This window comes from Xyrauchen texanus, chromosome 39, assembly GCF_025860055.1.
Source record: "Xyrauchen texanus isolate HMW12.3.18 chromosome 39, RBS_HiC_50CHRs, whole genome shotgun sequence".
NCBI classification, from domain to species: domain Eukaryota; kingdom Metazoa; phylum Chordata; class Actinopteri; order Cypriniformes; family Catostomidae; genus Xyrauchen; species Xyrauchen texanus.
The window spans coordinates 34,043,376-34,065,542 of record NC_068314.1 but is presented as its reverse complement, the minus strand read 5'-3'; the positions used below and the strand labels follow the sequence as shown (position 1 = coordinate 34,065,542).

Sequence of the window (22,167 nt, the reverse complement as noted above, 5' to 3'; positions counted from 1 at the left end):
TCTATCAGGGAACGGAGGTTAAAACAGTAACCTAGACGTACTCCGTCTGTCGCTCACTTCGACGTTGTGTCGAGAGAAGCGACACTAGGGTCCCCAATTCAATCACGCCATGCGCTGAACCGTGTATATGTGCTGCTGATGCAGGTGTGGGCAGGCAGTTGCGTGCCAAAGCAACAGGCTGCGTCAGACTGCACGTAGCCTTCCCCAACGCCCCACAAAAATCGTCAGAAACTTTTTAGGTTCCCGGCATCCAGAAGAGGGAGGGAACAAAGTGACGTGCCAAGCATGGGAGCAGGCCGCGCCTATTCTCTCTATGTTTCTCGCATAGAGTCACAGTGGCTGGGGCCATCTTAACGCTATCACATGCATCGGGGAAGGCGTTCTTTTCTCATGTAATCGTGACTTTCTTACGTTGTTGGTTTTTTTATAGCTATGACTCTTATGATCATCTTGCTGTGCATGTCACTCTCAGTGTTGAATGGGAGAGGCATCTGTTAAACTTACTGCTGCTGTTTCTGCATCACAAATCCACCGATTTGCATAGTATTGTCGGCGTAAATAAGATGACGTGATTGATGTTCTGTAGCACCAGGACATGACACCGTTGTTTGGCAAATTCGACAAGCTGTACTGCTACAGTAAAAATCTACTTGCTGTTTGTTATTGATCTTTTCGCCTGTGTACTAGAAGTGTGTTGCTCTGTTTTCCTGTGAGCACTGAGTGGCGCCTCTCGTGGGAGGAGACTGTTCCGCAGCTCTCAAATTGAGCTGATTGGTTTTAATTACACTATAATGTTTTTATGTATCGTACGATACTTATGGTATTGTATAGTGAACGTTGTATTGTATAATACAATATGATACAATACTTTTTACACCCCAAATATATATATATATATATATATATATATATATATATACAGTATATATACAATTGTTTACTCAATATTTTCCTGGGACTTAAAGGGATAGCTCACCCAAAAATGTAACTTCTTTCATAATTTACTCACACTCATGCTATCCCAGATGTGTATGACTTTCTTTCTGCTAAACAAAAACAACAAATATTTCAGCTGTGGGTCCATACAATATGAGGTGAGGCAATACTGCCACTGGTGCCCTCTCAAAGCCCCTCTGGCTGTAATCTTAAATAAATAAACAGAACATTCTTGTCCATCACGAAAATAAAACAACAACAACAACATTGCAAAACTGTGAAAAGAAAAGAAATAAGAAGTCCAGGGAAAAATCAAGGTGGAAGATATTAAACAACACAACAAAAGCAGTATTAGTCAAATATGCTGGAGCCATCTGGGGAGGGAAGCCTTTCAGGGAACAGCATTTACATCGTGATCAAATTGTGATCAAAGTTTAGCAGCCAAATGTGTAGATCGTCAATTGATTATCACGGAATTCGCTTGATACTTGAATGACAACATGGGGAAAAGCTTCATGATGTGATCCACTTTGAGAGTTCAGATACGAACAGCATGTCTAAATAGCAGGAGGCTGCTCTCAAATCAGGACAGCTCTCCTGATGCCTTGACAGCTACTCAACTCCGCCACGACCAAAACCAGCTAGAGTTGTTTTTAACCTCTTGAGCGTTGTATGGAAAAAGTAGCAGAGCTAGTCTAGTCTTGCTCGATTTCCTGACCATAACTGTGCCATTAGCCTTGCTCCAAATGACTATTTCTCGCTCACAATCCAATAAAAATAAAAATATGCAGTAGGCAAATGTGCATATTGTTAAGAAGTTTTGTTCAGCATTATTGAATTTGGAAATGTGTTCCAAACAAATTTGGCTTTTGAGAGGAGTGAATATTTTTGTTCATAAAAGAACAAACCCAATACATCAAGGCCAAAAACATAGAAAACCACAACACCAAAAAACTATGATGACTTCTCAGTTTTGTGATATATGTTGTATGTTTGTAGTGTGGGTCACATTTTGTCTTTCTTTATTGTGCTTGTAGAATCTAAACACTACGGTAGCACAGGACTGGTGTTTAGCTCTGCAAAGGCTCATTCGCATCAAAGAAGACCAAATTCAGAGTGCCAACAAGTGCCGTTTGCGATTGCAAGTCCCTGGCAGACCAGACAAGTGAGTAAATGTAATCAAACCTTTGTTTGGGGGGTTGTTCATCCCACAATTCATAATTTTTCTCAAAACAAATAGAAAAGTAATCTTCTCTTGATAGCAGGTGGAGTGGTGGTGGCGTAGTGGCTAAAGCACAGGGCTGTTAATCAGAAGGTCAGAGGTTCTAACCCCACAGCCACCACCATTGTGTCCTTGAGCAAGGCACTTAACTCCAGGTTGCTCCAGGGGGATTGTCCCTGTAATAAGTGCACTGTAAGTCGCTTTGGATAAAAGCGTCTGCCAAATGCATAAATGTAAATCTTAAAACTGCTCAGAGAATGAACTGGTGAGCTTGACCTAATCCTAACTTGTTGTTAATATGGTGAATTTATAAATAGAGGAAAAAGTAGCTAATACTTCATTATATTCATTATATGCTATTATTTAAGGAACTCTGGTTTTTAGGCAGTTTTCTCATGTTGTTTAATCGTATTAATCTTTGATATGTTTGATACATGCTTAAACATTTTTAAGTAGTTTATCAATTGTTTTCAATGTTTGAGTATTTACATTTACATTCATTCAGTTGGCAGAAGCTTTTATCCAAAGCGACTAACAAAAGAGGAAAACATAAGCGATAATTCAAAACAGATTAAAGCTTTTTTTTAGTAACTGGCTGCTCTTGGAAAAGATGTGTTTTTAGTCATTTTTTGAAGATAGAGAGTGAGTCTGCTTCACGGATGGAGTTGGGAAGGGCATTCCACCAACTTGGTATGATGAAACTGAAAGTCTGGGAAAGTGTTTTGGTGCCTCTTGTGTTGGTACAACAAGGCGACGTTCCTTAGCCGACCGCAGGCTTCTGGTGGACGTGTAGCTCTGCAGAAATTATTTTAGGTATGTTGGAGCAGACTGGAGACCTGTCCAGGGGTGTCCCCCGCCTTTCGCCCAATGTTAGCTGGGATAGGCTCCAGCCCCCCGCGACCCTGTACACAGGATAAGCGGTTGACGATGGATGGATGGATGGATGGATGGATGTTGGAGCAGACCCAGTGACTGTATTGTATGCCAGCATCAGAGCCTTGAATTTGATACGTGCATCAACCGGCAGCCAGTGGAGAGAGACAAAGAGTGGTGTAACATGTGCTCTCTTTGGTTCATTAAAGACCAGCTGCTGCATTCTGGATCATTTGCAGAGGTCTAATTGCACATGTAGGAAGGCCTGCAATGAGAGCGTTACAGTAGTCCAGTCTAGTTATGACAAATGAATGAAAAAGCAGTTGTGTGGCATGTTCAGAGAGGAAAGGTCTTATCTTTCTGATATTGTAGAGTGTAAATCTACATGATCTTGCGGTATTTGAGATGTGGTCTGTGAAATGTAGCTTTTTATCGATGGTTACCCCTAGATATCTGACCATTTTGGAAGGCGATACTGCAGTTGTACCCAGCTGCACGGTGATGTTGTGTTCAACAGCAGGGTTGGCTGGAAAGACAAGGAGTTCGGTCTTAGCTGGGTTGAGTTGCAGGTGGTGTTCCTTCATCCAGGCCGAGATGTCTGCCAGGTAGGCAGCGATTCGAGCAGTCACTGTGGTGTCGTTGGGCTGGAAAGACAAGTAGAGTTGCGTGTTGTCAGAGTAGTAGTGGTAAGAGAAACCATGTGACTGAATGATGTGTCACAGAGATGTTGTGTATATAGAGAAGAGAAGTGGCCCAAGCACTGATATTTGGTTGATGTTTGGTCTGTTACAGTTTGATAGTGTTTTGTCGTTTTGCACATTATCATCAGATTACATATGGTGTATTGGTTGTCTAAAATAAAATGCTGTTTTTGAGTAAAATGGACTAAAATGAATGAATGTGACTTGGTAAAATATTGACTGAAGTTTAAAGGACAATTTTTTTGTCTTGTTTTCCAGTAAAATATCGAAACGTTCATAAAACAAGACAAATTTACTTACGCAAAATGGCATAAGATATTTAAATAGTGAGGTTTATACTGAGCGGTAAATTACAAACCTAATAGAATGAAGGGAAATCACTAAGTGATAGTAACAGGAGCCCAAGGCATGCTGGAGGTACTTGTACGCGGCCCTTTCAGTTTGGAAGTGCAACTTTATAGCTAGTCATAGAGCTTATTCCATTAATTTTACTTAGTCTGTGAGCTGCTGTTTCCCATTTAGAGCCCCAGTGTCATTTCTCTTTGATGTGTAGACAGGGGCTTAAATGTACTCTTATTATGTCACATTAAGAGTCACTGACTGTAAATGTGTCAAGGCGGAGGCTGCGCATTTTTCACAGTGCAGTGCACCTGAATGTGCTTATCTTAATGATGCAGAGTGAGAGCGCAAACTTCACTCAAAGAATCGGCTGAGAAATGAAGACAGATTAGTGTTGGATGCATGTAAGAAAAGAGCTGAGGAGAAGACAAGAACATGAGGAGAGAGAGATAGGGAGGAAAAGGGAGCATAAACGACAAAGCAAAGATGAGCAGTTGAGGCTCATTCAAATGGATAGTTCAACAAAAATGAAAATTCTGTCATCATTACTTATCCATATGTCGTTACAAACCTATATGTCTTTCTTTCCTCTGGGAGGCTGTCAAGTTGACAAGGTCTCATCATAAAAGTGGTCCAAATTTTTTTGGAAGTCATATGGAATCTTTGTTTAGTAGCTGAAATTTAAGTCGTTATTCACTGATAATCTTCCTCTCCAGTGAGCTGTTAACAGCGGTGAAAAATTCAATCAGTGAGTTGATCTCTACTTTAGTTTTGGAGTGCTCGCATCATGCAATAATGAGGGAAAACAATTAGTAAAACAGTACACACAGTAGTCCAGCAACCATGTATGGCATGTCCACATTATTTTCTCCATAAATACCAAATCAAACCAACTGTACTTAGTGCATGGTGAATGGTGAATAAGACATTAATTATAGCACATGAGAAGCGCTTTTACCTTGAAGTTGCACCAATGACTATTTAACAGAGATGGGCCACTTCTATTAAAATTAATGGGAGCAATTAGAACGCCCAAAAACATTTCACCCCGACGACTCTGCCTGGACTCCTAATTACGTTTCACATCAGAGTACACGTGAGAAGTGATATGAGATACGAAAACAAATGCATGATCATATGTTATGCATTTCAGAATATGATGTGTATGTTTTTAATTCTATATTTTATTGGTTACAATATGAAAAAGTATCTCCTACTGAAAAATCGACCTATTTGCTTACCTGACTGTCCAAGAGAAATGGCAATTTCTCTCCAAATCTTCTCTTTCTCCACCTGGTTGCACTACAGTTCAGAGGAAACATCAAATAGTCACTGGTGCTCCTGCCAATGTTCCACTAATTGTTCCTCCATTTCTTCGGTCCAATGAGACTTTCTTGATACCACAGCGATGCTTGTTGTTGTTCTGTTGCAGGTGCATCAGGACTCCTCCCACTGAAACTTCCCGTGCCCCGTTTCTTGCTCTCTCATTGGCTGTAGGTCAACACTGCTGCTGTTGTATTCAGTCAAAACATATTTCACATTTTGCAATTTGGAGTCGCAGACAGGTCCAGATATTTAACATGCAAAATATCTCGCATTGGCGCTTTTATCAAATCGTGTCTTTGATAGTGCATACATTGTGATCTTCCTTCACGGGAGCGAGCTCCGATTTGCCTACGATTTCAGGCTTTTGTCAGCGATCTTCAAAAAACTGTCGGCGAGCAAAAATCAGGCTTAAAATCGTGTAGTGTACACTCGGCATTACCCTGATTACATTTTGTAAGTTCATGTGGGACTATAATTTCAACTGCCAATGTTTTTTCTATTTATTTATTTTTTATTTATAAATATATTTATTACACATTTTACATATGTACTGTATATAAATGTAAATATATGAATTTTAGAGACTGGGTGGGTATGTATGCCCACCTCTACAGACACTACTACACCACTGTCGTTAGGGTCAGGGTAGCAACACTTTTGATTACGGTATAAAGTCTGGTCCACATTTTATTCTAGCCAAGATCAGCCCACTTATGGCCTCAGTCAGATATCTATTGCGGTTAGTTTACTGGTATTAAGACGCATTTTGGGCAGTCCAATCATAAATGGACACTCCGTCATTTACACTTGGTCGTAATTATATGATTGTCGTTTGACAACTTGTGTTTGGATTTCAAGGGGAAGGTTTGACTGTGGCGCATTGCTGCTTCTCGAATGCATTTGAACGGATGAGCGTTTACACTACAAGCCCAATGTGAGCGACCACATTAGACCACCTCTGAATGTATTTGATGTGGAAAAATCTTGAAACGTTTTGGACCCATTTACACCTGCCATAATTGTTGTCCCATTTCAAACACATCTCTCAAATTGCAACTGATATGATTTAATTTTCTTTTTGAACCGAATACAAAGGTTTTTGTAGGATGTCTGATTTGTGTGTTTGTCCATTCAATGAAAGGCAAAGGCATCCACAATTTTCAAGCTTCAAAAAGGACATAAAGATAGCATAAAAGTAATCCATACTTAAGACTCCATGTGCAATCCATAAGCAAAGACTCCAGTGGTTAAATCCATTTCTTCAGAAGCGATACTACCGGTTTTGGGTGAGAAACAGACCAAAGTGTAACTCCATTTTCAGAGAAGAATTGTGAGAGAAGCTCAATTACTCTTCTTTGCGCTTGATGCATGGTTATGCTCTTTTGTTATCAAAAAGTCCAAAAAGAACCTAGTGAGGAACAGAGGCGACCATGATCGGATGGAGACTGAGAAGAAAACAAGGTAAAGCTTTGAGCAAAGAAAGACTAGTTGAAGATAATTTAAGGACATCTTTCTCTTTCTAACTCTCGTTGTCACACATATATCCTTTCTCACTTTATCCACCATTCTCTTTAACAAACACTTGTATACAGATGTAGAGAGAGAGAGAGAGAGAGAGAGAGAGAGAGAGAGAGGCAGTCCCCAGCATGCATCCCCTGTTCTCTGTTTTTCACCTGCTGTTAGTCTAGGAGCCTTCCCTGCCATCAGACAACACCTCTCAGCAAGCAGCAAATGGGATAGCGACACATGTTGAATTTCAAAGTGCTGCCTCTGAGGCCGACGCACATTCAGGAAACAGGATAATTAACATTACCTATTTACTCTCTGCAAACTTGCTGAAACGTGTCCTGCCTGTTACACGTCGATAAAGAACACGGCATGCTGATTGAGAATGAAAAATGTATATTGCATACACACAGATGGCTGATACAGACAGAGGCTTTCAAGGATAGAATATTGTTTTTCCTCTAGGGTTGGAGATTTATTTTGTGCTTTTTTGATTCCCCACAGAACACAATTTCCACACTTTCTCATTCACTGTAATAGGTTTAGTAATATGACGTAAATACTATGGAAAAACTCTCGAACTTCATTACGTTTTTTTGCTAAACTGTCTGAAAGAAATCAAATGCAGGTGTTACCGGGTGAGGGCAGTCACGCGTCAGCCAAATTTAGATTTGAACTTCATACCCTGATAAACCAGACACTGCTCTGATCTACATAGTTCCTTTATAATTCACTAGTGCATTAATTGTTTGTACAACAGTTTAGTATTAATGTAATCTATATCTTGTTGAAAGTTAAGTTAATTATAATTTTTATTGATATTACTGGCACCTTGTTTTGTGTTTAGTTTTTGTTTTGTTTTGTGGTTTGGTTTGATTTAGTTTGTTTTGTTTTAGGTTAGTTTTGGTTTTTAGGCTTGTTTTTACTTTTATTATTGTTTTGTTTGCTTGTTTTTTGTTTAGTTTAGTTTTTGTTTAGTTTTTTGTTTTGTGGTTTGGTTTGATTTAGTTTGTTTTGTTTTAGGTTAGTTTTGGTTTTTAGGCTTGTTTATACTTTTATTATTGTTTTGTTTGCTTGTTTTTTGTTTAGTTTAGTTTTTTTGTGTGTTGTTTTGTTTAATTTAGTTTGTTTTGTTTTAGGTTAGTTTTGGTTTTTAGGCTTGTTTATACTTTTATTATTGTTTTGTTTGCTTGTTTTTTGTTTAGTTTAGTTTAGTTTTTTTGTGTGTTGTTTTGTTTAATTTAGTTTGTTTTGTTTTAGGTTAGGTTTGGTTATAATGCTTGTTTTTACTTTTTTATTGTTTGCTTTGCTTGTTTTTTGTTTTATTTGTTTTGTTGTGTTGCATTTATTTTTCTTTTGTTTGTTTTTGGGGTTTGTTTTTGTGTTTTTTTGTTGTTGTTGTTGCTTTGTTTTTTTGTTGTTTTTGTCTTTTCTTTTGTGTGTTGTTTTGCTTTGTTTTGTTTGTGTTTTTTGTTTTTATTTTGTTTGATTTTGGGGTTTGTGTTTGTTTTTTGTGTTGTGTTTGCTTTGATTTTTATTTGGTTTGTTTTTGTGTTATGCTTTTCTTTCTTCTGACACTTTTTTTTGTGCGGCTGTTGATGCTTTGTCAATAGTGTATGCAAAACAATCATGGCAATTTTGTTCTTGGTATTGTTAAATAAGTATGTAGGACTGGTGAACTGATCTACTAATGCCCTTTCATTTTAGGTATAGAGTCCTTTGCTCCAAAGTCACTTCCTGCTTGATTTACTATCTCAACCAATCAGCGTGCAGAAGAGCAGAGAGTCTCGTGTTGCATTTATTCCAGCATCTATCCTGTCTTTCTGCATTAGTGTCACACACATGCCACAGCACTGACCTGCAGCAATAAATCAGTCTGTTCCTTGCTCTCTGTTCTGCCCTCTTTGCCTTGGAGTCTGTCTCCTTTGCTGTTTCTTTATTCAGACTGCACAGACACGGACAAACTCACACACCTTCTCTCAACCACCCAGATTTTCAATCAGCTAGCGGGAGGAACCCACGGCCATTCTGTTTATCATGTTTAGACCGATGTGGGTGCCCAGCTTTATCCCAGGAATCAAATTAAGCACGGAGCGCACTTCCTCTGCATCAAACAACATGCCTCCCCCTATTCCAGCTCTTTTTACACCCTCCCCATCCTGTGAAACCTTTGTGCTGAGGGAAGTCTATGGGTTGTTGTTTGCATTTGCGATTCTGGGAAGGAGCCCGACAACACCTGAATTTCAGTTTGAATGATCTTTTTTTAAAAATTATTATTAACTCAGAAGAGTCTTCGGAGGCTTTAATTCATTCTCCCATATCCATGTCTTTGCACTTCACACTTTTTCTTTCCTCTTTATTGCTCTGTCTCTGACTCGCTCGCGCTCCCTCGGGCTGGGAACGAATGCCGAGCAGGCACAGGCTGCTGGTGTGACAGTATCAAAGGCAGGCGTCATCTTATTCTCCAGTCAATTACCTTCTAATGAAGTTTAAATGTGAATTACCTTCCATGCCTACTCTTCGCCCTCTTTAGCTGGCAATAGTTGGAAAGTAATTTTTTCTCTCTCTCTACAAGTTTTGAATGGGTATCTGACTAAATAAAGGCCTGAGTAACTGACTAAGGATATATCAGAGGCAGTGTTGGTGAGAAGTTAACTAATAGTCGCAACACTACTAACTTAACTACTTTTTTCAGTAGCTTGACAGTAGTTTAGCTCTTTTTACAATAGTGTAGCTTTTCCAGTAATGACCTACATTTTCCAATAGCGCTTAAGGTTCACAAAACACTACTGTACATTTTTCACATGTGGCGGCTGTGGCTCAGGTGGTAGAGCGATTTGGCCTCTAATCGCAGGTTGGTGGTTTGATTCCTGGCCCACATGTCTCCACATGCCGAAGTGTCCTTGGGCAAGACACTGAACCTCAAGTTGCTCCCAATGGTAAGCTAGCGCCTTGCATGGCAGTTCTGCCGCCATTGGTGTGTGAATGTCTGTGTGTGAATGGGTGCATGAGACGCAGTGTAAAGAGCTTTGAATACCGCTAAGGTTAAAAAGGCGCTATATAATTGCAGACCATTTACCATTAATTTACCATCACATTGCATTGAGTACGCAGCAATGGAGCTGAGGGCGAAATCAAACATGCTCACCTAAAACATCCTCTCATTCTCATGAAGTGCTGGGAAAACCAAATCTTGTGAATAAGTGAATTGTTTATTTCAGACAGTACATATAAAAGAACTGGTTAAAATAAACGATTGCATTATATTTAGCATTGGGAGCATTTGGATGATTTTAGTGAGTCGGTTCTTTTGGATGGTTCATGTAAATGCACTAGTTCACATAAATGATTCGCTGATTCACTTAAGGCCAGTACTGCCTTAAGGGAAGTTTGCCTTCTTTTTCTGAAGCGAAATATTTAGCGAATTGCAGCTGTTTATCACTATATTTTTATTCGGTTATCCATAACATAGGGTGTTTTGGTGGAAACCATAGTTTTGATACAATGACTGAAGTATCCATATAGTTACCATGTTTTTTTTAGAGTAATAGTAACCATGACTGTAGTATTAAGAACTATTTTCTTCTTAAAAATATTTAGAGTATTTACAGTCGCTACCTTTTGTTTGTAACTTATTGTGTAGCTAAATCCTTTTTTAAAGAGTAGCTTAAGTGTAGCTTTGCTACTTTAAGTTAAAAGTAGCTTGTTATTCAGGAAACTACAAAAACTTCAAGAAACACTTCGCTATATTTTAGTAGATGTTTTATCAGCGCACAATTATCATATTGTAATAGTTTGAAAATACTGATACTATTTAATCACATTTTCAATAAAAAAAGTGTCACTCTCAGTCAAAGCCGGGTGGATTTCTTGTGTCCAGTGTCCTTCAGTAACTCATATTGAAAATCCTCCTCCCATCCAGAATCATGCAGTGATCAGTCATGCCCACTCATTCCCCTCTTGTAGATGGCATTGAATCTGAGAAGTTCTGGACCATTAACCTTTCTAAACACTTTGGCTCAGAATGCAGATCAACTCAGCAAGCTCTGCTCAGCTCTTGGCCCGGCCCTCTCCGGCCTTTCCCATGCAACCCTCCATTTTACCACATCTGCAAATCTTGCATCCGTATTGAGCTATGCTTTCTGCTGCCTCTTGGATTAAATTAAGGGAGAAATATGCTCTATATCTTCTGCTGTCTCCTTTCTCTTCTTGTAAGCACTGAATACATTGAGCAATAAGACCCAGTACTTGGATTCAGGCCCGGCTTGAGAACAAGTTGTATGGGGTAGAGTGGCAGCTGCTCTCCCCAGGGCTTCTTGGTGCACTGCAGCAAAAGTATCTCCTAATAGTATTAATACTGATAATTAAGATACATCATGTTGTGCTGTGTTTTTAAGTCAGCACCAGAAATTGAGAGGATCACCATGTTGGTTAAATTGATATACCTTCATCTCACCATCTGTCGGATGTTTTTCTCATTCAGGTCTGGGCGTCCTGTTAGCTTTACGGTGGTCTTCAACACTCCAAGCCCCCTCAGCAAGATCTCCTGGGTCAACCGGTTCCACCTGGCCAAGATAGCATTAAGTGAGTTCTGACTTTTATCCCATAATAACCAATGAAAAACTGGAGGCCTGGTAATGTTATACATACTGACTGTGATTTAAGATATGTGATTAAACAACTGGACTGACAGCTTTTAAACCAGTGGTGTCAAACATATGACCTTATGATTAGGGCTGTCACGATTATGGAATTTGGCTGACGATTAATTGTCAAACAAATAATTGTGATTATGACGATAAATTGTCATATTTAATATTTAACTTCAAATATTTAAATCAGATAATAAAATAATGATATGTGATTTCCTTTTAAGTCTTTAACAACATATAAATAACATGAAAAATAATGTTTAAATGTCAAAATATTTCTATGTACTTAAAATATGTCTCTCTTTCTGGTCAGGTCACTTTAGTTTTGGCCAAGCTTACATTAACACTGATGTTTTGTAACTCCTGTATTTTATACTATGTATTTTTAGAAAAAAATAAATGAATATAAATTTTTATATATATATATATATATATATATATATATATATATATATTATTTTATACAAGGGTAAATATTTCTGTCCTAATTTCTTTACTTTCACATGTTTTTGAATGCTCTTTTATTAAACCCACAAGCCCTTGTTTCTGATGAAGCAAAACCTTTGAGATTTTGTTTCATCATTTTATCGCTCCTTTGTGTCATAACACTGTATATATGGGGGGTGAGTGGATACGATGACACACGGGACGCAGAGGTTTGGTGACCTTGGTGTGCGCACATGTTAAGTTTTTACATTTGTACAGAGATGATTTAAACTCTAAAGAACTAAATTGTGCCAAAACATGACCAAAAAAATGACTAAAACAGCAATTGCTAGTGGGGTGGCCAATTGGGTCACCTCACTCCGCCACAGGCGTTACGTGAGAAATCACTTGACTTGTTCCCCGATTTCTGATTAGGTGGGCATGCGTGAGAAATCTTCAGACATGTAACCAAACCATAATCCATGCCAACAAAAGACAATAGTTTATTTAACCTAACCTGATATGAATTGTGCTGCATACGTGAGCATTTCTGATGATCGTTTCTGTCCAGTCCGCTCGTTTTATTGCGTTTAACCACAGCTGTCGTCATTTTTGTATCTGGCAGTGGCAGCAAGTATGCGATAAAATTTCATATTGGAGCCTGTACTCCGTCGATGGCACCCAACATCACAACAAGATGACATTTTAAACTCCTTATGGATGCCGCCTCCAGTTTTGTCTTTGTTTTGCCTCCAGCTAACGCCGTGACATAATTGTGACATCGGCACTAAAAGGGTCTATAGAAATATGAATAGAACTAGAATAGAACTATTATTTACACGAATTTCGGATCTGTTAACATTTACATTTTACATTTACATTTATGCATTTGGTAGACGCTTTTATCCAAAGCGATTACAGTGCACTTATTACAGGGACAATCCCCCCAGAGCAACCTGGAGTTAAGTGTCTTGCTCAAGGACACAATGGTGGTGGCTGTGGGGATTGAACCAGCAACCTTCTGATTACCAGTGATGCGCTTTAGTCCACTACGCCACCACCACTCCATCCATTAACGATTTGATTCGAATAGTTTGAGTTTGTTTCTCAGGAGCCGATTCTTTTTAATGAATCTGACTCATGTCCAGTTCGAAATGAACCAAGAACTGTCACCGAGTTATTTAATGTTTAAGCCACTGACAATTAAAACATACAGTGCAGTTACTATGACAATGTGACAATGTAATATGGCAATGTGTACTTAAAGATAGACCTAAACATACTGAGCCCTTAGACAGGACAGGGCGAGAATGTTTTTCTGATGATCTGCGTTTATTGCCCTCGCAATATATTTACCATGGTTTTACTACAGGAACCATGTTTTAACAATGATATTCGTAGTGAAACCGTAGCATTTTATTGATTTATTTATTTTACCACAAAATGTCATTTTGCAAAAATGTAGCCACAGTCACATTATTTTCAGGCTGGTTTTACCACGATATTGGTTTAAAGAACAGCATAAAGTTTCTTCTCTACTTTTTGAAAATTACATGGGTACACCAAGGTTTAATAAAATAAAAATAAGCAGAAGGTGCTATTTAGTCCAGTCCGGCCCACTTCCTAAAATACGTTTGCATTTTTGTTCTTTCATTTTCTTGTTTGTGATTATTTTTCTATCCTAAGGTAAGTTTCTGTGATACATTTTTATGATTTTTGCACTGTCATAATTAGAATGCCAATTCATAAAGCCAGAGAATATATGCTTGTTGCTGAAAAATAGAGGGTGATAAAATAATCTCACAGTCTTGCATGGTTATCTCATCTTCGCATTTACAAGGACTTGTAACTTGTTGGCTTCCTCTGTTTTTGGCACATCATTGAGTGCGGTCATGTTTTATTTTTGTCTTATCGATGCATAAACCAGTATTGATATGTTTTAACCTCAGAGGCAAGGATATTTCCAGCCACAGTATATTCAACTATAACTCCCTGGAGAAGCTGTATCTACTCTTCCTAAGACATTCTAACAGAAACTGCCTTTCTACCTCTGGTTTACTTCATAGGCTTGATAAATCTCAGCCATGAGTAAGAATACTAGGACGAGAGTCCTAGTGTTTCACAACAGTTTAGTTATGTACTTTAAATAGTGGTGTGACCAGATAACTTGCTTATTTTCCTTTGCTTTTGTGGAGGTATTGCACTGTAAAAAAAATCATGTTGTTTTTACCAACAAAAAAAACCTGGCAGTTGTGGTTGCCAGAATAATTATGTAAAAAATTTAGTAAAAATGTAAACAACTTTACAGAACAACCTTTCTAATCATAACAAGTGCTGAGTACAAGACCTACCCTGTTGTCCAAGCTTTACAATGTTTTGTGTGTGTGTGTGTGTGTGTGTGTGTGTGTGTGTGTGTGTGTGTGTGTGTGTGTGTGTGTGTGTGTGTGTGTATGTGTGGGCATGTTTATGTGGTTTACGAGGACATTTTTAAGGTTACAAACTGGTAATTACAAGGGTATTATGCTATAAATGTGATTTATGAGGACATTTCTAGTGTCCCCATAATTCAAATCGCTTAAACATATTAAACTATATTTTATTGAAAATGTAAAAATGCAGAAAGTGTTTTGTGAGGGTTAGTTTTAGGGGTAGGGGATAGAATCTATAGTTTGTACAGTATAAAAATCATTATGTCTATGGAGAGTCCTCATAATGATAGCTGCACCAACATGCATTGTGTGTGTAGGGGAGCAGTAGTGTAGCAGTTAGCGCGCTGCGCTACGAACCTGGCGACCTGAGTTCGATTCCCGCTCATGGCCAACACCAGTGACGATTATCTGAACCGGTCCCGGGCCTCCCCTAGGTTGACTCAGCCTAAAATGAGTACCTGGTGCAATGTGTAAACATCGCCACTGGGGAGACAAAGGTGGTCGGGCGTGGTGCAGGCCACCCACCCCCTTGTGTACCGTTCTGGCCTTCATAGGTGCTCGCTAACAGCACTTGCCCCTACAGTCTGTTAAGGCTAAATGGGGGATCTTTGTTGTGTGTGAATTAACTTTTACAACAGCAATGGCCCTATAGAAACTCTCGATGGCTGTTTGTACACTCTGCATGTTGAAAATAGTTTTATGGCAATAGACAGCTGACACTAAGTGGATGTTGGCAGCATATGTAAGTGACACGATCTCTAAAACACAGCTAGCTAGTGACAGAATGAATAACAAACACTCCCAAGAGCCTTTCTCAAAAAATCATCTCTTTTTTCTTTTTCTCTTTTTGAGTGTTTGTTGCAAGAGGCCATTTGGCTGTCCCTGTATTTCCTAGTTTGCTTACTCGTCCACCCCTTGCGTAGCTGTCAGTCTTTGTTGCGCATGACCATCTCTGCCCAGCTTGTTGACCAGAATGAGCTCAGTAAGGGAGTTCAGGGATAGTTGTCACACGTTTTACTCCTTCAGGGTAGGTTTTTTTTTTTTTTTAAATATTTCCTGCATAGCCACATATGTGGGGCATAGCCCCAATAGTGGGCCATGTTGTCACTCTACTGTATATGGGGTAAGTTGTCACAGTGGAAATTGCTATTGAACCAGTGGTGTATGTTTCATGTGAACATTGGGAGGTGATTTGTGAACGTGTCTCCACCATCACAACCACCAACAAATATTGTAATTACTAAACTGTATGCAGGGACTTAAACTTGCCCTGGCTTTCATGAGAATTACCTTTGACCTAAGAACACATTTGAAACGTTCAGTAAAAATATGCCTTAATAATATAGTTGACCGTTGCCTGAATGTATGCCAGTGTGGTTTGATATTGTTCTCTTGTTAACCCAAGAGCTATAACAAAAATATCATAGTGGGAATTTACTTTGGAGGGTGGAATACATACAAATAAATATACATAAATCCTAATTTATGAGGGTTTTGAAGTATTTGTTTAAAACCAACAAACAAAACCTCTGATAGAAAAAATGGTAAATGGTCTGCACTTATATAACGCCTTTTAAGCCTTAACGTTATTCATAGCGCTTTACACTGCATCTCATTCACCCATTCACACACACCAATGGCAGCAGAGCTGCTATGTAAGGTGCTAGCCTGCCATTGGGAGCAACTTGGGGTTCAGTGTCTTGCCCAAGGACACTTCGGCATGTGGAGTCATGTGGGCCAGGATTCGAACCACCAACCCTGCGATTATTGGCCGACCCACTCTACCAACTGAGCCACAGCCGCCCACACATTTGCACAATTTGACTTTTGACTCCAACTCTTACTGTTATTGAGATGCAGTGCTTGTGACAATTTCCTTGTGTGACAACTAGCCCCGGTCTCCGATATAACTTTCAATCTGCACTATAAAGAATCATAACATTTCTCATTTTCCAACTTGCAAAATGTTGGGTTTTCTACAATTGTCAAAGCAATCCACTGCATCCACTAATCCAACCTGATGAAGATGTCGGTTACACCATAATTACATTACGCCCACGCATTGCCCACTCATTTAACAGAATGAAATTACAATAATTACATGTGCAACTTCATGGGTGGCCTGTTGTTGCTGAGCTCTCTTACCTCCTCAGCGTGTGGGCAGCCCTTGGCCATGGTGATTTGAGCCCTCTCCGTTGGGACAGCTAACGAGAGTGGCTCCAAAGAGGAATAAAGTAAATCCAACCCACCTTAATAATCAAATTCTGAGTATCATAGTGGACTACTTCGTCCATTGGACCATCAGCTTGAACCTCTTTCTTGTGCCAAATTCAGTTAACTAAACGTAGTGTGTAGTGTAGCTAACTACTACTTGTACAAAAGAGTAGCTTAACTGTTGCTAAGTTATGAGTAGCATTTAGCTCAAAATGCTACTGTTTCAAAGTCCTCTTTCATGCATATTGATTTTATTAACAAGCAGAGTGGCGTCTCATAAGTCCGCACCACCTGTCCGCTATACATCCCTGCTTGAGGTGAAACTTTCGGCTGATTTAAAATGCACAGAATCCTTTTGTCTCCGACGAGGGCCATTAACGAGGCCCTGTGAAGGGTAACATATGTTTGTTGCAACATAAAACAGGCTGTCAAAAAGCAGTGTTTGTGATATTGTGGAGGCATGCTGGGAATTCATGGGATGGGAGATGGAGAGCTTCAACATGACTGTGCACGAGTGTGTCCTCAGGGTTTCATTAATTATGAAGATGTTGCTCAGAAATGGCCACAGCATCTCCATGTGTTGTCGAGAACGGCCCAACGCTGTCTTGTTACTCGTTCAGAGGTACACACTTAATTAATATGTACAATATTAATTAAGAACAATTGAGGTTAATTGAGGTTTTTTTGAGTCACAGGCAAAATCATGTTTGGTTTGACATGCAGTTTTCAAGGGTTCCCATGAGAATCTTGGAGGAGATTGCCGAAGGATGCTCAACATGTTTAGAGCTAGGGAGTAACTAATTAAAGTAATTGTGCTACTACGTAATTTAAAGCGATAGTTCACCCAAAAATGTAAATTCTGTTTTCATTTACTCATGCTAATGTTGTTCCAAACCTGTATGACTTTCTTTCTTCCATGGAACATAAATGGAGATTGTTAGAAGGCAGATTGTTAGCCTCAGTCACCATTCACTGTCAATAGCCTAGTTTCCTTTCACACTATTTTGTTATCGACTAAGTGAAAATGCAAAAAATAAAAATTGCGACATTTGCCGCCTTCTGCCTGTTTCCATTCAAATGGCCTTTTCTCAATAAAAATGTTGTGCTTGATGACGTCATGCCTAAAAAAACTCTTTGTGGCATACATTTTGGTTTATCGCAACAGAAATCTGCCCTGAATCCGTTTCCTTAAAGAAATGTGTGTTTATCGCTAATTCACCTGCCAGATGTCCCTAATTTTTTTCCTTTTTAGTTTTGGTAAAATGGGGAGAGTATTGAGATTATTCATTGAAATTAGACAGATTACTGTCATTTTAATGTCACAAATAAATGCAATCAGAAGAGGAGGAATTGCAATCAAAAGGGAGCAGTTGCCCTTCTGACTGGACTGTAATATTGGTCCTGATGTTGCGTCTATCGCAGGTTGTCATCGAAAGTGAATCGTCATGGCCCTGTTCAAGCTGGCAACCTGCACCAAGTATTGGGGGAAACTTTCGGTCTTAGTATAAGGACCATCAATCGATGTGTATATGATGTGTGCACAGATATTAAAGAAAAAAAAAATATGCGATGTAATATCAGGGTTTACATGTGATACATTCCTGATATTCAACATTTTGAAAAATCATCTAATCAAAAGCATCGCCATCACAACTGCATTATGTCCCGCTAAAAGGAGCTTGATTATCATCTAAAATTGATTTTAGCTTCATAATGCAAATGTATATTTTCTGAAGAAGCAGTAAATGCGATTCGAGGTAAAGATGGTTAGATTTAAAATATTTAAACGTTTTAAAATATTCAAAAGCTCGTTTTCTGAAAGTGAATTCAGCATTGGACAAATAGTTCTGATAGTTTATAGTCTTGAAAAAACATTCTGAGAATGTCATTCAGCCGACTTTATCATCTACAGAACAGGGTAAAGCTAATTTAAGTTTGAGAAAAGAAAAGACATATATAGGTCTAAAAAAAATTTTTTAATTGAAAGCTTTTTTTCATTTGGTAATTTATTTAATTTAATTCAGGAGATTTTGCCGGCATTTTTTCAAACGTAAAACTGAACAATAATTGTATTGAATTGGGATGTACGTGTTCCAAAATGAACACGCTAAAGCTTTTCAACTAGTATTGTGTATTTATTTAGAATTTAAAACATCTTTATGCACAGAAATTATGTTTTATGTGCTAATTATGTGACTGCTGTCTATTATTTTGAATGGTGTGGAAAATAAACTTTTAATAAATAAAGCACGAGAAATTTGTGTTGCACTCCTGGAAGTGTCACGTTTGCAGATCGGCTCAATATGCCGTAAAGATCAATCCATCATCACATACAATAAATTGGCTTTCAATACTGTCGTCATGATAAACGCAGGCTAACGATTGGGGCAAACTCTGTCATGTGACTACATTTTTGCGTTAATGCCAATTTCACCAACAAAAAGTGTTTCCAAACCATTTTTTCCACAACATTTGATGTATCGACATAGAGTTTATGCGCTTGAGTTAAACGGAAAAATATTATGTCGACATTTGTGACATTTTAGCGATAATGCGCGTTTCCATCAGCTTTACTTTGATGCGCTAAAACTTTTTTTGCAAAAATCCTTGGATGGAAACGTAGATATTGTATGGAAAAAAAAGATGAGTAAATGAAAAATGTTACATTTTTGGTTGAACTATCTATTTAACTGCATTTTTTCAGTAGCATGACAGTAGTGTTTAAAATAGTGTAGCTTATCCAGTAAAAAGCTACGTCACATTGCTTGATTTGATTTATTCGGACAATTTATGTAAACATTTGGGAGTTTGGAAAAAATAATTAAATACTGATTAAATTCCATGCACAACATTTATTTAAATGCTGCTTTCCATTAATGTTTTCAACAAGTTATGTAAAATTGTATAAATTAATTTGGAGAATGTTTATGGACTGGCATTCACTTCTGTTGTAAGTGCCTCACTGCAACCGCAATTTTTTTCAACACTGTCACAAATGCTGTTGATTGCAGGAATATTCCAGCAATATTTCCCCACTGTTTATAAAGGGTATCTTGACTGTAGGTTGACTTTACATTAAGACCCCATTTCCACCTGGTAATAAGATGTGTCTCAGGTGATCCGATCACATGAGGTCAGGTGAGACACATCACTGTTTACACCTGGCCACTTAAATGTATCTCCTGTGACCACTTGTGATCAGATTTGGAGGGGAGGGACTCTGTTTCATGACATGCTACATTCACTAACTATGTCAGTGTCACTGTATAATAATAAACCGCAATAAAGTCAGAAAAGGCAAAGACATTATGGCGTGCTATTTCACCCAAGTGCATCTGACATTGAATCTAAACACAAAAGCAACGTTTCGAGTAGAACTGTCCATTATTTCAGTGGATTACCTGTATTAACCTGAGCTGCAGATGTTCATGCTTCTCTTAAGTGTCCGTGCATGTTGATTTCAGACACACTGAAGAAGATTCCAGAAGTTATCATGCTAGTGTAAATAAGGTTATTTCCTCTTATAGCCACTCATAACCACCAAGTTTAAAGGAATATTCTGGGTTCAATACAAGTTATGATCAATAAACAGCATTTGTGTGATAATGTTAATTACTAAAAAAATGTATTTCAACTCTTTAAAAAAAAAAAAAAAAAAAAAAAAATCAGGTTACAGTGAGGCACTTACAGTTGAAGTGAGTGGGGAGTGAATTTTTGGAGGTTTAAAGGCAGAAATGTGAATAATTGTTGAAAAGCAATTTCGTTAATTATTCTGTTAAAACTCATGTATTGTTTGAGCTGTATAGTTGGTACAGTAATTTAGTAAGCTGTACAGTAATTTAAGGGTTTGTTGACATTACATCACCATGGCAACAAAGTTGCAAAATTGGCTATATCTTACACAGAAATGGTTAGTAAGTGATTCTTTAAAGAAAGTGAGGGGCAAGTCCAAATGTATTTTTGTGGTAATCAGTATTATGCCACAAATGCTGTCGGTTCTGCTTAACTTGTAATGAACCCAGAATCTTCCTTTAAACTCTTGTTATAGTGCACTGGTTGATTGACAGGTGAGGGGTGGTGCTTTGCTGCTGCCGGGATGCACACAGGACGGATTATTGTTTACACTTCAAATGTGATGCATTCAGATGCATTTTTGACCACATTCGTGTGTCGTTTTTGGGATCCCCCAACATACCTGTCAATATTTGGGTACTAAAGTCCGCGAGAGGGGGTTGTGCTGGATGGCAGGGGCAGGCTATACATACAAATACATACTAAATACAAATTGTGCCTTTTTGATTTAATGTGCAGAGTAACGTCATTTTTCCCACCGTGTCCGATATTAAAATCAGTGCGACACACATTCAATATGGCTTCAAGATATGAAATTAAATTCTTCCGTCCAGCTGAGCACCATCTGAGTCTTCTCCTCCCATCTACCAGTGATGCTTGAATCATCTTCCCGCGTCTACTACCTGCGCAGATATCAACAGCGCAACTGGATTGTAGGTTGCCAGGTTGAGGTCACAAATGGGTTGAAATTTGTATGATGTGTCGATTGTGTGAGTAGGATGCGTTTGATACGAGATCTGGCAACTGGACAACCTTGGAATAATATATTGATGTGATTATTTATATAATGAGGTTTGGGCCATACAAATTACGGAAGTATCCCAGGAGAAATGTCAAAAGGGAGTGGGGCGGGAGATGGGTGTTAAATACGGGAGACTCCCGGGAAAAACGGGAGTGTTGACAGGTATGCCCCCCAAACGCACCAGGTGGAAACGGGGTCTATTAGTTGCTTGTAGCGATTACAGTTTTAAAGTAGCCCCCCAAACACTAGATTTTGGGTTTCTTTTATGCAGTCGGTTGTAAACACATGCACACACATGTACACACACAGACAGAGGGAGGCAGATCACAGAGCTGAAGGAAGAACTAGCTAAGAAATGAAGAGTATACAAAACAGCAGGAGAGATATGGAAAGAAGTATATGGTGGCAAATTCTGTTTACGTTTGTATATACAGTATACACCGTGTGATTGTGTTGAAAAAATAACTTTAGGATAGGACTGACAGGAAATCATTGTAAATCTTATTGTTTAGATGGATCAGGTTGGTAAACAAAGTTGGATGCGGTTGGCTGGAGATTTGGTGTTGAACACATGTGGCATGTGTGTGTTAGCCCACTCATCTTACCACTCCACCTTCTCTGTCTTGATCAGTGATTACTGCCGCAGTCTCTACAGCATGACCAAATAATGGATGAGAAGAGGAGTTTCGAATGCTTCTGTGAGGGGCTGGTAACTCCCCTCATTCAATGTATGGCTTAGCAGCTTATCAAGTGTGGACTGAGGTCTACGGATGTCATAGCAACAGCGATCCCCCCCTTCATCAAAGCACCTGCAAGGCAGCATATAGAACAGCTTGTGATAACATGAAAGATTAAATGTGTTGTGTATTCAAATGCTGTTACCGCACACCAAAGATCATTTTATGTATCTATTCATCGAACTGATCCCTGCGCTTCCCTAAAGTAAAAC

The 22,167-nt window shown here is 38.7% G+C and overlaps 1 pseudogene; it reads left to right on the top strand.

The window, feature by feature from the left end:
• LOC127632939 (rho guanine nucleotide exchange factor 10-like protein) overlaps window positions 1–22,167 on the top strand; it is a 173,067-nt pseudogene that overhangs the window by 60,820 nt on the left and 90,080 nt on the right.